This window comes from Cupressus sempervirens, chromosome 3, assembly GCF_028749045.1.
Source record: "Cupressus sempervirens isolate cs-2001-9-10 chromosome 3, ASM2874904v1, whole genome shotgun sequence".
Classification (NCBI taxonomy): domain Eukaryota; kingdom Viridiplantae; phylum Streptophyta; class Pinopsida; order Cupressales; family Cupressaceae; genus Cupressus; species Cupressus sempervirens.
In genome coordinates this window covers 289634751-289647920 of record NC_143120.1, presented here as the reverse complement: position 1 = coordinate 289647920, position 13170 = coordinate 289634751, and the positions used below count along the sequence as shown (strand labels likewise).

Below are 13170 nucleotides of genomic sequence, written 5' to 3'. Positions count from 1 at the left end.
GAAGGAGAGAAAGTACACTTGTAGAGCACAGTACAAAAAAAAAATTGTATGTTGTGTTTGAGAAGGATGAGTCACTCTTGAATGAAGAGAGACCTCATTCTCATTGAATCATAGGTATGATTATTTACCTTACAGGTGAGGTCATTGGTTCAACCCCAGAATAGCCTACCCATTATGTGCTATGTAGTAGGGTTATTGTCTACTTCATTTGATATCTATGGGGATATAGCTCAGTTGGTAGAGCTCCACTCTTGCAATTGGGTTGTTGCGATTACAGGTTGGATGTCTAATTGTTTAGGTGGTAATGATCATACTTTTTACCTGAACCAATGGCTTACTTTTTATCAGTAATTAGAGAAAGGACCATAACATCCCACTAAAAAAATCTATTAAGACAAAGATAGACTGTTAAGAATGTAGAGAAGGTAGGATGGGTATTTTGTTAGATCTAGTATGGATAGTACATGGACCATAGTTGGAGTCAGTGTCTCTCCTAGGGATCTTTCTTATAGGATCCTCAAGGAAGAGGGTCAAGGTTTCCCTTGCGAACAACATGATGTACTATCTCCCTTCAACCCTTTTTAGCTCAAAAAAAGGGGGCATAAGGAAAACTCATGCCATGGACTAACCCCATTATCTCCACCCTATAGGAACTATGAGATTTCTCCAAGGAATATTTCATCGTCTAGGGGTCACAAATTGACCACAAACCCTAACTTGAGAAGTCGAATGCATTAGTTGTCCCTTCTAATTGGGCAGGAAGGGTTGGAGAAGGGCGATCTTTTTAAGATAAGACCAAAGAGTTGGTGAAAAAAGAAGAGATTTGTGTTCCTGGTTCTTCTAGAGTTTGAATTCTTCATAACTTCAAGAATTCCTAGGGTTAACAACTTATTGCTTTTGGGGGCAGTTGCTCTTTGGAGAGCATAGTACAATGAAAATTGTGAGCTATGCTCAAGGGAAGGCTATTGTCGATTGTCGGCCTTCTATGGTAGACTTAATCAAGGGAGTTCAATAGGCAGTAGTTGACCTTGTGGTGGATGCCAGCAGTTTGAGTCCACTTATCTCCACCCCTATATTATAAAACCATCAACTAGAACCCAAAAAGAATGAAATTTTGTCATTAACATAGTGGAAGAATCAAGGGAATATCTTCTCAAGGTAATTGCATTACTTGAATAAAGGACACAAAGACAAAAGGGTAAGCCTTCTTGTAGGTATGTGTGTGCACACACACAGGCATGCATGCACGGGCGCTATGCGCCCTTGCGTAGTACCAAATGGAATGTCATATTGGTAAAGACCTTGATATTCTATGTGGAGTTATTTATGCATAGGTTCATATACAAAACTTTCCTTTGGATACCAACCTTTTTAAGGTTACGAAGGTACTAATCAAATAGCTCATTTAATTTATAACTTGTTGTCTCTGGGTATGGAGGACCATCTTCTAGATATTTTGGTAATCCACCAAACATGCCTTCTTTTTCGAAACCTATTGGCAAATAGATTTGGAGTTATATGTCTGATTGGGAAAAATCTATTAGTGATCTATCTGCTAATTGATAGAATTGATACAAAATAATATTGAGATGATAAATAATAATATTAAGACAAAAGTCAACCTCGATACTAGGACAAAAATCAACCTAGATACTAGGAAAAAAATCAAAATGATTTGAACTAAGCCTATGTCTAATATTCAATTTTCTTTAGAAATAGTAGAAGATGAAGATGAATCATTTTCAATCCAAATGGAACGAAATTTGGATCTTCTAAATTTAGATGATCAGACAACCACAATGAATGATCGTATCAACCAAATGAATGAAGAGTACTGCTTCAATCTAGATATTTATAATAAATTGAAAACTAATTTTAAATAAATAATTGATCAACCTTCTCCTAACATAAAATGAAAATTGAAAAGAGAGTAGATTCGAATCAAAATTTGGTGTTTGTTTTTACAAAAGAAAAGCATTCTCTTCATTACGATGAAATTGTCATTTTTTATAAAATTTATTCATTTTAGGGTGAAATTGATACTTATTGATCTCAAAATAAGTATGTTCAATATGATCAAGTCAAATTTAGAATTTTGCAAGCAATTGAGTAAAAGTTTTAAAACAATTTAAAAAGATATTCAATAGCAATCATCCAATTAGCAAAAACGTCAAATCCAAATGCCAAGGAAAAGAAATTTGCCAAGCATACATTTTTCATCAAATATGGAAAGAAATAAGAAATATGAAAGGATTTTATGTCAAATATTTAATAGAATCAAGAGCGTCATCTCCTTTTATAATAATAAAATGTGAAAGAATTTTTGGACTCACAAGGAATATTGGATTGCAAGCATCCTGGAACCTTTGGAAACAATGGTTAAAATGGTGTGCTGGCTATAGAATAGATCCACAAAACAAGGAAATATGTAACATGTTATTAACAACCGGTTGGGATGGACTAAAACTGCATCATTTTTGGGAGAGAAGCGCTTTGCCTCTTTTATAACATGACTCAAGAACCAAATCAAATGTCACAAATATGATCTTTTGGCATATAATTGTTGGAATACTTTAGAATAACTAAGAGTGGGGTGAATAAGTTATCCAAGGTCCAAATGTACAAATAAAACTTTTCAGTATTGCAACTTATCCTTATGTATGCATTGAATATTCATTATCTTAAACATATGCATATTGCCATCCTATGTCAAAATAACTTTGTAGAATTGTAAACATGCAAAACCACAAAATCAATCACACATTTTCACTCTTAATTTTCAATATTAGCTTATTTGGCAACTTATTTGCTTATAACTAAGATTTGAGTGCCATATCATAAAAAATGATGTTAGGGACATAAGCTTTTTTTCAAGGTGTCCTAAACAACCTTCAAAAAAAGTGAATAAGTGGTCTTGCAAAAGGGACATCCATACTTTTATAACTATGGGGTATCACACGTTTGACTTCTTTTAGATAAGATAAATATATTAATGTCCAACAAGAGACCACAATGTGGGGCTATGGGTCTAGGAGCTTACAACTAAGAAGATAGCCAATAAACAGAGCACCAAACGATGCTGACAAAAGAGCAAGAACAAACATAAAATAGGAGATGAGGAAGAGAGTAAGAGTCATCTTGAATAGGATTAGGGATCCTTCCTCAAAGAGAAAAAGGACAACAATGAATGAGGTGGATAGGGGCGACCAAGGGCTTTGTTTTGTTACTGAGTGCCACAGGAGGAATGTTGATGGTGAAGAGGAACACTATGGGGTTTCACTGATCTTGAGTGGCCTATATCAAGGAAACTGTACGGTTGCTTCATACTTTGAGCTGGAGATAAGGGTGAAGGTGAGAAGAAGGTCGTGATAAGTTGTACCTGGGTCTGACCTGTGGGGAAAGATAGCTACAAAGTGTGGTGGAAAAGTTGTATGGATTCACGAAAATAGAGTGCAAGGCAATGTTGATCCATGTACCTGAAGAAGTCCAAGAGGGATATGCACTCTCTAAACAAATAATAAAATCTCCCTTTGATCTTGTAGTACGTGGGGCATCTGAAAAGGAAATGGGTCTTAGATTCTACCTCCGCCATGGTACAAAGTCTACATACTCAATCCATTCTATCAATATGGTGCTCGATTTGAATCCAGAGTCTGTGTGGACCCACCTTGAAGGAGCTAAGAGAGATACGTAGGACATGAGTCTGTTGTCTATCTAAGTAATCAGGGCACCAAATGATCCCATCTTGAATGTCCAAGAAGTGCTTTGCATAGAATGTCATGCTTGGGCGTAGATTGCCCAAAGGATAGGCCTAGATCCAGATAATATACTATCTGTAGATGTCAAGTCTGACATACCTGTTCAACTCCTATCGAGAGGGGAGGAGGTGAGCTGCAGCATCCAGTGAGAACTGGTAGGGAGGGAGACAAAAGATGTCTACCCGAACCGATCTCAGAAGGGTAGTAGCCTGAGCATACCAAGAATGGACCCTAGAGGCAGGATCAGAGTCTATAATAATAGTTGAAGAGCAGTATGCCAAGTGGGAGTATTTGTGTTGATCATCAGTAGAGTCCACAAAGCCACAAAGATAGTGGAGTAACCAAATCAGGTCAAAAATGGTTGCCAATCTGAATGGGTAGGCTCCAAACTTAGACAAAATAACACTGTGTGGAGTGGATCTCTGGCATCTGATAATCCGATAGAGGAGCAGAATCTGAATACGCTCGATCGAGGCCCAATCCAAGTCCAAAAGGGAAGGTCCCCAAACCATCGAACCATAGAGCAATGGATACATTTCATTCAATTATGGATCATCATCATCAACAAAAACAATTTTAAAGTCACAACTGTTGGTGCAATGTTGTCAAAATATTGGATATTAAATCAACTATATTAAATTAACAAGTGTGGGTATTAAATCAATAACTATGCATCACAATCATTAGAATACACTTAGATGTTGGGAAATCTCCCCTATATCTATAATTCTTCCACACATGCCTTTGGATAAATACATTTACATTTCTTTCAAAATGTGTCTTGTTAAAGCTTATATTTGTTTGAGTTTCATAACCTATTATATTGTGAATCTAAGGTTCTCATGAGATGAAATTACCATCTAATGGCTTCCAATGCTTTAACTAATAATGATGTTGACCTCAGTTGTCTGTTGACTTAGTGTCACCAATAAATTTGGTAGACAAATCATCCCTTACTCACACACAACTTTCTTAATATATGTGAAAAATATTCACCCTTGTGATTCTCATGACAAGGATGATTGTTGTTAATCAACAAGAATTGTAACAAAAATAAAATGTTTCATTTGGTCACATATACTTTAAAGTAATACAATTTAGCATGAAAAGGTTGATATTTTAGTAAATTTATAGAAAATGTAGTATAATTTCTACCAAATACAACTATTTATGAATTCATTAAAATTTTGATATAAAAATACAAAGACAAATAGTATGAGTTATCCATCATTATTTTTAAAGTGACCCTTCAGGTCATCCATTTAACAATAACACTTTTATAACGAAAACTTAATGTTATAATAGCACCTTTACTTATTGTACAAGAAAATAAAACAAAAAAGGTAGATAAATGTGTCTTAGGGAATAGAAGTATGTGTTTGTGTTTGTGATCAAGTGAGGCTTGTGCATTATCTATGATAGGTGTCTAGCTTAGTTGTCGATTCATAGTATATGCATGCTAGGAAAACCACCTTCTTTCACAAGCATAGTTATCATTAGTCTTTCATTAATTAATTATTCACCGACTTCATCTACTTACTTTATTTTCTTATAAAAAGAAAACAAACCTAATCATTTAACCCTAAATAAAAGCTAAACATATGATCCTTGTAAGGATAAAGAAAATTGGAATTACAATATATAAAAGCATTTGCAAAATGCAAATCTCTTTAGCCTTTCACTTGTAGTGATGCACACTTTGGGAGAGAAAGGCATACACAAAGAAAAAGTTGAAACACTGCAAAAATCCATAAAGTGAATGCCTGTGCAAATCCATGATGCGAAACCCTCTTCAAATCTAGACATAAAAATAAATTTATTACAACGATATAGCCATTATAAATTTATCAAATAAAAAGCATGTAACACTCACACACAAGTTGATCATATACTCTAGATTGTTCCAATGCTCATCATTAGTATAAATGGCTGAAATACGCACATCTAATAAACTATATTCTCTAATTGTTTGCATCAAAAAATATTCAGCATGTCAAATTATTCAAATATCAAATTGTTTACCAATATTTTTGTTATCATTATAAGAAATCTCTTACCTTAATATCTAATAATTCTAAAACAATGTTCACATGAAAAATCATATTCCAACAATATATCAAAACATGTATATTTAATAATATCCAATATTAAAATATATCTACATTTTAACTTTGATAGCTCATCGACATATCTCTTAATTCTCCGGTAATTATGTTCAATGTGAACAAATCTCAAAATTTTGAAAAAAAAATCTAACAAACTAATTTGTTACAGCTCCCACTTCATCTTTTCATAATTGTTTTTCAAACTTCACATTGAATTCATTAATTTTCGTAATTGCTTTATAACAGTATTATGACCTTCTTCAGGCAAGAGGATGCAAGGCATTTCTAGACCGTAAAGAGATTGAAGGAGGAAATTCTATTACGTCTGCCATTCTTAATGGCCCGTGGCTATACAGCAACGGAAATGCACTCCCTTTACATTGTTTTTTTTAACTTTTCAAAAAAAATTCTAAGTCCTCTCCTTCGTAAGGAAGTGCATTTTCGTGGCTGTCTAGACGTTGCCTTCTTAATGCCATCTGCTCATCTCGTGTTCAAATTACCATTTTTTCCAAAAGCTATGCAGAGTACCCATGGTGTTTAGACGAGCTGCTTCTTATGTTACAACAAACTGATGCCCTCTTTATTCCTGTCTTCTATGATGTCCAGCCATTTGAACTTCGACACATCGAGAACGATAAGTCTCAGTATGCTGCGGCATTTGCTGATTATCAAAGTAAAGGCAAGAATCTTGATAAGTTGGATGGATGGAAAACGGCACTTGCATCTACTGTAGCCATATCTGGATATGAACTTAGCCAGCATCAAGAGTAAGATTACTACCATTTTCTTTGGATTAGCTGCAATTCATCATGTTTTGCCTTAAGTTTTTATCTAGGACATGACATTCATTTTTTCCTTAGTAGAATGATTTTTTAAAAAGATTGTCGGTTTTGGATTTCGGCGATTTGTGTGAAAAGGTTGTTTCTCGTGTGGTACAATTAGTGGAAGAAAGGGAAAAGAATATACACTTGTATGTTGCCAAATATCCCGTTGGACTTGATGAGCTCGTCCAAGATTTTGAGAGATGTTGTCCAGAGACAACGGGGATGGTGGGGATTTTCGGACTTGGGGGCTCTAGCAAGACCACTCTGACTAAAGAATTGTTTAACAAGAAGCGTTCAGGCTACCATACATCTTGTTTTCTCTCCGACATGAGAGAATCACATGTCAGAGATAAATTGCACAGCTTGCAAAGTCAGCTCTTGAAAGATCTTTTTAGCAGAGATGAAGAGATTAGAAGTGTGCACCATGGAATCGTAAAGCCGAAGAATCATTTGAGAAGGGCAAGACATTTGCATTGCCTAATAGTCTTAGATGATATTGATCATCGAGGCCAGTTAGATGCCCTGTTGCCTGAAGACTTGATGGGTTGTGGTAGCCTGGTAATTATTACAACTCGTGACCAGAGTGTGTTAAGGGGCATAGGTATCCGTTATAAGATGAAGGTAATGGATTGAAATCATGCAAGGGATCTCTTCTGTAGCCATGCTTTCTGCAGGAATGATCCACCTGTTGGATGTGAAGTCCAACTGTCATGTCTATTCATTTCACATTCTTCTTATTTGTCTCTTCGTCTTCTCTTGAAGACTAATGTATAAATATAAGGGCAAATCCCTGTGTATGTAAGCTGCAATGACTGAATAATATATGTGCTCTGCTCTCAATGTGGACGTAGTGACTTAAACTCTGCTTTCCCTTACCAAATCCCATGGTAAGAAATTGCCAAAAGACAATCTTCGTAGCCAGAATAGCAACCACAGCTAATTGCTAATCACATCCAACTATCCATACAACATCAGTAGATTTATAACCACATAACCAGCCCATACAATAACTCGCCAAATATACCATCTTCCAACAAAACACACCAAAAAAGTCATCGATGCGAAAAGAAACTAGAAGACCATTATAGAGAAATTTAAACTGCATGAGCAATGTCAACTATAAGTTGACTCAATCTACCAATCAGCACATAGAAGGCATGGCATTAACTTGAGATGATTTGCAAACCGCAGCCAACCTGCTGCAAAAATGACATCTTCCAAGTCCTCATGAAAAGACCACATATTGTTGTTAAAAAACAATGAAGTACAACAACAATAGATGATCTCAAAAAACTCTTGGAAGGAACACCAACACAAATCATAACTCATTCTTCTACAAACACCACCAATTGCTCAGCTGTGTCAAGTATGATCTCCTTTACCTCCCCATATGAGAGCAATTACAACACCCAAACACCATGAATGAAAGCTCCTATAAATAAGAAGATCAAACTCAAAACATTCCAAAACTAGGAACAATATCAACCATCTCCAAAATTCATAAGGAGATAAATCTGCCGAATAAACCAAGCATGGGGAGTGAGAATGCTCCTCTAGGATACACCAAGTCTCAATGACTCTTCTCCAAGAACAATCTCCACTAGGTCTACAATGAACTCACGCCCATCCACAGGTGTAGGCTGTTCGGACTTCATGTTGAAACCTCCAAAGAGAAACCATCTCAACAAATGTTCTCTAAACCAAGAGAACTGCAGCCTCACCCAAGCCTCTTAGTTTTCAAGAGCACCTCCATGGTCAATCCGCCAAAGTACCCGATACCAAGAGCACTAACCAAGATCAATTATCAAAACTCCTAGTGCACATCTGCATAACCTAGTAAAACCTTATGACAACTTGATCTTCACAAACCAACACTCATGCTCGAAGCAGCAAAACCTGTCAAGAGAACCTCTATCATGCCAACGCTCTAAATAGCTCACCATGGCACAATAACAATCATCTCCAATCGTATGGAGGGAACCATCTCATGACAGTAAATTTTTTTTATTTTTTTTGCTAAAACTCCCACTGCACCATGACAGTGAATTTTTTATGGTATCAAAAAAAAAGATACCAAATATCACACTAAAGCTGCAATCTCTCCATAACTTGGAGAAGTAAAACCAAACCAGCATCTGCCAAAACAAAACATTGACAAGTTCCTCCTCTTCGAACACTTTCTTCCTCTGTGATATATCTACGTACAACCTCCTCTTTGTAACCCCATGTTTCTTCATTATTTTCAGCATCCTACATGTCATCCACCTTTGTGCTCTGTCTCTCCTCTTACTCATTTCCTATTGTGCTGGGCACACAATTTCTTTTTCATGGTTGCAAACAAATAATTCTTCTTACAAGTCCCAATGGGATTCTTAACTCGTCTATTGATCCTTCCTTTACAAGCCTTTGTGATGTCCATTATAACACCAATCTAATCGAAGAGTCTACAAAAGCGCCATAATTGGGATTTAATTAAGAGCCCAATTCCACATGGACTGAGGCAGGAGAACTGGAAGGGCATGAACTCAGAGGGCCCATTTGAGTTTGAATTTAATTAATCCCCAAACAGCTCACTAGATGCCCGAATCAGTCAACCATTCCTTGTCTGAAATTTCTATCTCCTGCAATCCATTGATGAACATAGTCTTCTGCAACAAAAAATCAAACTCATTCCTTCAGTAAAACTGCATTTGGGGTTTGAAATCCTCATAGTAGCCATTCTTACGGAGCTTCTTCTCTGCATTTGGATGCACTAAAGGCCACCAACATCATGTACACTCCTCAGCTCTACAAACCCTCATGATTGCTTAATCTTCTTAAAAACAACTTCATGAGTGACAACCCTTGTCTACATCATCACACCAGGTTGGACGTACTCTTTGTTGCCAAATAACAGCCTCTCCTTGCTCAGCTAATTTCTCCGTAGATGATACTACGAGATATATTCTATGAACCTCTCCAAAGAAAACAAGTTTCCATTGTTTTTTGGTTTTGCAATTTTCTGCCCGGCTCTTTCAGGATCTTATATGCTCAAGATCTATTTTGTTTTCTCCTGCAGACATCTTTTTAATAGGCTTCTTCTTGCCTTGCTTTTCCTGCTCTACTCTTCACGATCTCACCGGCTCTGATACCAATTGTAAATGTAATAATGAGCAAAGAAATTGAATCAAAGAATACGAAACACACAATAACACAGATTTATCATGGTTTGGAAAAACTTGCCTACATCCACACTCTAGTAGGGAATTACTATTAATGAATAAACGATACAATACATGGAATGCACACAGCCATTATATAGAGCTCTCGAATAGAAAGAGTCAAGAGGGAGAATGGACAGTCATGTGTCAGTTGGACTTCATGGGGGAGATTGTTGGGATTTGAAGCCCAACAGTTGCATGACCATCCGTTCTCCCTCTCGACTCTTTGTATTCGAGAGCTCTATATAATGGCTGTGTGCAGCCCATGTATTGTATCGTTTATTCATTAATAGTAATTCCCTGCTAGAGTCTGGATGTAGGCAAGTTTTGCTGAACCACAATAAATTTGTGCTATTGTGTGTTTCGACTTCTTTGATTCAATTTCTTTGCGCATTATTACGTTTACACCACCCAGTGCTTATCAGAACTTGGTTGAAAGCTTTGTGGATTTCTGTGGAGGTCTGCCCCTCTCACTCATAGTTTTGGGTGCACATGTTTATGATAGGGATGAGTATTATTGGAATCTAGAATTGGAAAAGGTGAAGAAAATCCAGCCTGAGGATATATTGAAAAGACTCAAAATTAGCATTGATGGTCTGGACAAAGAGGAGAAACAGATATTTATACACATAGCTTGTCTTTTTAATTAGAAGATATTTGATTTTAAGGCAATAACAATCTGAAAGGCATCCGGTTGGAGTGTTGAGCATGCAATTCAAATCTTGCAAGATAAATGCCTAATTGAAAGGACTGGGTGCAGATTTGAAATGCACGATCATCTCTGTGACCTAGGTAGACAAATGGCAGAGTTAGTTAGGTCCTCCTCGACTGTGGCAACCAGAATTTTTGAGATCTATGGTGTGCTTCTTTCTTGTTTAGGTTTTTGAAGTTAAAGTTATAGAAAGCTCTCAAGAAAAATTTCGAATATTTGTTCTTTTTATAAAAAAATTCAGCCAGTCACACTTAACCCAGATCCTTTATGTAGGAAACAAAAGGATTTAAGCAAATCTTGGCAGAAACAAAGGGCAGGTGTTTCCATTCATTCCGAGATTCAACCCTTGGAAGAAAAATTACTTATTTTATAGCTGAGACCGATCTCCTTTGGCTTGAAATTGACAAGGGTGGTGACAAATTATGCATTCCTTTTTGGATTCCTCTACAAAAATTGCACTTTTTAAGTGTTTCAAAAGTGGAGAAATTATGGAGAAGTTTTCGGCAATAGTTGCACACCAATGCCTAGGTATTTTGCAATTTTTGTAACAAATTAAGTCTCCTTTGAAAATACTTGTATTAACTACTTAGACCCAATTCATTTTTTAGTGCAATTGTCAATGACAGGGCAGTTTTGAGTTGAGAGAGCTATGGATTGGGGAATCTCCCTTTTTGCAAAAGCTTCCAGATTTAATAGAAATGTTCAATTGTTTGGAAAAAATAGACATACGGTCATCCCTAGAGAAGAGGATACAATATCCTTGGTGCAATCACTAAAACAACTTGGGAATTTATGAGGGTTTTATGAGGGGTGGCTTCTTCAGAGGGAATTTGGATCTGAGCAAAGGTAGAGATTTGTCTACAAGCAGCCGCATGGATAGCCTTGAGACCATAACACTTTGGAGACTTCAAAATGTCAACAAGTTGGCAATTAGTGGAGAGATGTGTCCAAGGCTTCAAACACTGGAAGTTAAATCGATGAATAATCTAAAAGAAATAGAGTTAAAGCAGCTAGAGAGACTCAATACTCTTATTGTTGAGGAATGTTGGAAATTGAAAACAATATCAGGGCTCTCTTCTCTAACAGGGCTCCAAGTGTTCAAAGTAGAAAAATGTGCAGGTTTGAGATTGTTGCCGCCTCTTGCACGTCCATGTCATCTAGAGCAAATCACAGTTACTAAATGTGCAAAGCTGCAAAGCGTAGAAGGGCTGGAAGAGTTGCCAGGATTGAAATGTCTAATAATTGAAGTGCCTGATGATGGATATGCATGGGCACTCAATTATATTCGTGGACTAAGTGTAACACTACTTTTTCTCTATGCGATAGCGGAAAGCTAGTTTATTGTAAATTGTAATTTTTGCTTTTGTTTTGGAGAGGGTAAACGAATGTTACTCTTTGTAAGTCAACCTTTAATATTTTTATCAATTATTTATTATCCTCTCTTTTTACACTAACATCTCAAATGTTGCAGGGGTTGCCGGTAAAGAAAATCATTTTGATACAGAAGGCAATAGAAGAAGCATCATCAAAATTGAATGCAAGTTTGTTTTCTGAAGTGATAGACACCCAAGCAGTTTTTGAGATTGAGAAAGGAGAGCATACGCTAAAGATGAAAAGCTCATCAAGTGCAATCACCATATATTCTTTTCTTGTAAGATCAAAGCTTTATGGTCATATGATATTGGAATCTAGAGTCAACTATTGGATCCCACATCAAAACAATTGGCTAATTACAGTTTTACTTGCCCAGCATGATAGTGAAGGTAGCCTACAAAAGACAACAATAAATAAAGGGTTTTAAGGCTACAATGAAAGTTGGAGAAGAAGCGAAAGCTTTAATTGTATTGCAAAGAATTGTTGATCAATTATACACACGTAAAACAGTATCCAAGTTGGGGACATATGACATTGTAAAGAGGAAAAGAAAGCAACATTGAGAAGTGTGATCAATTTGTTTGAGTATTTGTCATTGAAAAGCTAATCATCTTTATTTTTAGTTTATTTTCTCATTTTTAAAATTTTCTGTATGGAGTTCTTGTCTCTGTTTCTAATGTTTTCTTAATTAATCACTCTTTTATGGAATCTTTGAAATCGATAGTAGTTATTTATTTTATTTTGGCAAGAGTTGTGCTACACCAAGGGTTTCTAATGCAAAAAAATTAAAGCAAGATTGAGATGAGCAATATAACTAGCTGGAGCAGCTAAGGGAAAAAACCAATCCTCCTTGTTTTTAAAACTATCTGTACTTTTTTGCTGAAACAACTGCTAGTAACTTACATTGCTTTATTGTTTTGAAATGAATAGTACAAACGCATGAAAAGAAATTGCCAAGAATGATTCTCTTGAAATTGAAAATGCAGTTAACTAGTGATGGCAACAAAATGTAATCATAAAGAGTTCACCTTGTCCAAAAAATAAGAGGGGTTGTTACCTTATAATTTACCAAAAAATAAGAGGGGCTGTTACCTTATAATTTACCAAAAAATAAGAGGGGCTGTTACCTTATAATTTACCAAAAAATTATCTATATTTATTGAAACTCATACCTAAAATAAAGGGTAACCAAAGATT

The 13170-nt window shown here is 36.0% G+C and overlaps 1 protein-coding gene and 1 pseudogene across 4 annotated transcripts in view; one reads left to right on the top strand and one right to left on the bottom strand.

The window, feature by feature from the left end:
• The first annotated feature begins 3183 nt into the window (after nucleotides 1–3183).
• Nucleotides 3184–12615, top strand: LOC149566097 (protein VARIATION IN COMPOUND TRIGGERED ROOT growth response-like; annotated as a pseudogene). The gene is made up of 8 exons (XR_016361391.1): nucleotides 3184–3351; nucleotides 6110–6207; nucleotides 6379–6630; nucleotides 6744–7366; nucleotides 10296–10745; nucleotides 10873–11127; nucleotides 11226–11897; nucleotides 12071–12615. The product of XR_016361391.1 is annotated as a protein VARIATION IN COMPOUND TRIGGERED ROOT growth response-like (transcript).
• The window catches only part of LOC149566096 (uncharacterized), a 34051-nt gene continuing 25900 nt past the window's right edge, over nucleotides 5020–13170 (bottom strand). The window contains exon 3 of one of the 3 annotated variants that reach the window (XR_016362114.1): nucleotides 5020–5556. The gene's annotated coding sequence lies outside the window, so the exon portion shown is untranslated. Of the gene's footprint in view, nucleotides 5557–5917; nucleotides 6603–13170 lie in introns of those variants that run through there. The other 2 variants (XR_016362115.1, XR_016362113.1) reach the window with 2 other exon arrangements.